The sequence below is a fragment of the Mesitornis unicolor genome, unplaced genomic scaffold, assembly GCF_000695765.1.
Source record: "Mesitornis unicolor isolate BGI_N332 unplaced genomic scaffold, ASM69576v1 scaffold42039, whole genome shotgun sequence".
NCBI classification, from domain to species: Eukaryota; Metazoa; Chordata; class Aves; order Mesitornithiformes; family Mesitornithidae; genus Mesitornis; species Mesitornis unicolor.
In genome coordinates, this window is record NW_010206020.1 from 4908 (window position 1) to 7978 (window position 3071).

At 40.0% G+C, this 3071-nt stretch overlaps 1 non-coding gene across 1 annotated transcript; it reads left to right on the forward strand.

The window, feature by feature from the left end:
* The first annotated feature begins 250 nt into the window (after nt 1-250).
* Nucleotides 251-324, forward strand: TRNAN-GUU. Its single transcript has one exon. It is a non-coding gene; the product is annotated as a tRNA-Asn (tRNA).
* Nucleotides 325-3071: the final 2747 nt, after the last annotated feature.

Below are 3071 nucleotides of genomic sequence, written 5' to 3' on the forward strand. Positions count from 1 at the left end.
TACTGGAATTTGCAGGGTGCTGGTGAGTAGTTCTTGTATTTAAACACCAAATTACTCAGATCCTGTATGAAACAATCTACTACAGTGAAACATTGTATTGTAAGGGTTTTTTTTCAGCTTGAAAGATTCTAGGATATAGGAGGATTTAATGCAGAGCATCTCTTCTAATAGGAATCAATGCTTTTAGGAAGGTAATTTTATTTTAGGAAGGAAAATTATTTTTTATCACAAAGATAATTGTAGCAGGGGAGTCTCTGTGGCGCAATTGGTTAGCGCATTCGGCTGTTAACCGAAAGGTTGGTGGTTCAAACCCACCCAGGGACGGGTCCCTCTCTTTGCCCATGGCAGGGGGGTTGGAACTGGGTGACTTTTAAGGTCTCTTCCCACCTAACCCATTCTATGATTCTTTAAATTTGATTCTTGGGGAAAAAAAACAACTCTGTTAGCCTCAGGCTCATTAAAACATTATTTGCTGAAGTATCAGCAACAGATTGACAGACTATAATATTTCCATGGGTCATTATTTAAAGCTGAAATTGCACAGAAATAGATTAAGTTAAGTAGAATATTACAGAATGTTCCTTAGAGTTCACATTGTCTGTCATGTCTGTTTGTCTGTATGGTGCTCTGTTGGGTTGCTGTGAGCGCTAACGTCTCTTATGTAATTTTATGATGTTGAAATGTAAACACATACATACAAACTATCAACATCGGCTACTGTGCACCTCAGGCTTAGCAAAGATTTGTCATTTAGGAATTAACAGATAGCTGATAGTTGTGACATTTGCAGAGATTTTGTGTAAAAGCGTGGTGAGTTGGAATCTGCAGGGCAGCTGTTAAGAGTTTGCTTCTAGCTTTACGTCTGTTGTGTGTGGCACACTTTAATAAGTTGCTCTAATGACAGGCATATGGATCTAAGTCTTTGATGTGATGGATTTACTTTAAAAACATTTGTACTGAGTGGCTTAACTAACAGAACGTGACTTTCTCTAAAGCCTAAAACCAGAACAAATCCATATGAAGTGAAACCACTGAAGCCTATATCCTTCAGCAGCAATGTGTTGTTATTTTATGAGTCAGGTCTTTTCTCACAGGAAAAACAGATAGGGCTTAGTCTCCACTGCCCATCTGCCTGTTTTCATGGTACGGCCAAGAACTTAATGTTTCTGAGGTGTCTTTTTGCTGGAGCATAAGGATCTAAATACTAGGAAAGACGCAATCAAAATGCTATTTTCAAAGCTGAAGGCGAAAACTCTTAGCATGCTATCAGCTTGGGTGCGAGAAGCAGACAATTAGCTGGTAAAGAGGTGAGCCAATAGCCAAGAAAAAATCGCTGGCCTTGATCTAGATGCAAAAGAGCAGCTAACAAACCCAGAAGAGAACTTTGGTGTTGCCTGTTGGCTTTGATAGAGTGCTTCCACTCTACAAATAAGGCACCAGTCTTAAAAACACCTGCTGGTGTTCAGAAGATGGCTCTATGCCCTCAAGGTGGCAGAAGAGTGCAAAGCAACTTGATAATGGAAAAAGAAATCCCAGTTTTTCAGCACACTAGATCCAGATCATATCGGATAACCAGTTTAAAATTGTTATTTTTTAGAAGATCATGCTACCATAATTTTCAGAGCTTCACATAGTAAAAGGCTATGAGTTTAACTGAAATATCTATTAAACTTTGTAACCATGCTAAGAAACACATGAAGGTGTCAGTAGAAATCTATGCAACTATTCTTCATGTTGTGTCTGAACGGTGTGCTATCATGTTTGTGGCAAAGAGGTAAAGGAGTTGTTTAGACAAAGCCCACAGAAAACAGCTACTGAGTTGTTGCATATGAAATTTCACTCTATTTATGTAGAATTAACATAGAGAACAGATTTATGGGCTAAGCTTCTGGAGCAGAGGATAAGGAGAAGATAAGAACGTTGATATGGACCAGGAAATAAGGCAAGAGAGAAGCTCAGTTAATCCAAAGGTCAGTCCAGCCTCTAATTTTATTAAAAGAGTAGTCACAACTGGAATGGATACCCGTCTTTCTATGAAGAGGTAATCTATGAGATCCTGATACACAGAAAATAGCAAAGGCTATGGAGATGGCAGTATCATTGTATACAGGGCCAGAGAAACACTAGCTTAAACAGGAGCAAGGTCTTAGAGATGGTGTTGTTTACTATTGGACGTGCTGGTCAAAATGCATATTTGATGGTTAACTTGCCACAGGGCATGGGGTGGGGGGTAGGATATTCTCATCTGCAGGCACAAGCCTGTGGATGCAGATATGCAGTAGCAAGAACTTCTCTTGCTTCTCTCTTGTCCCGTGTGAAACTTTTCCCTCTCACAGAAGCTATCAGTAGTGTTATTGTAAACTAAGAACACCTGCGAATAGTTTATAGTATAGTAGAAAAATATTCTCAGGATGGATGTTTTAGGATTTCAGCCAATCACCCCAGGCGGGGTGGCTGACCTCTTGACCAATTAGGCTATGAAGAAAAAAGTCTATAAAAGAGTTGTTAAATAATTAAATAAATCACTATTGCTGCACCATTCCTGCCTGCCGGATCTCTCTCTTCTCCCCTCTACTACTGCAAGATACGGCGATACAAGCCACCAGTTTTTCTTGCACAGGGAAGGAATTCTTAACTCTTCAGACAGTCAACTGAAATTTTAGATGACTGTGGCAAACCAAACATGGTGTAGTGACAGGTACAGCAATAATAGCCATGATGGAGGGGGTAATGGAGGGGTCCACTTAAAAAAGTCCAAGTGTAGAAGTAAAGCTGGCAGGATGAGATAGTTTGCTGTACTGACATTAAGGAGAAGGTGTAGAAAGAGGAAAGGTTGCCTTTTCCTTGCAAGGATAACTTTTAACCTTTTCAGAAGTGCAAGCAGACAACAGGAGGAAAAAATTGAGACCTTGCCCTGGATTAAAAGAAAATTAAATAGTCCAGAGTGATTCTGGTGTAAATGGATTGCTTAGAAAGAGAAGGGGTATTCATTAGCACAGAGGGTTGTGGTGAATGAAACTGAATGAATCCAGTTGGCTACCAGTCATAAGCGGTGTTCCCCAGGGCTCAGT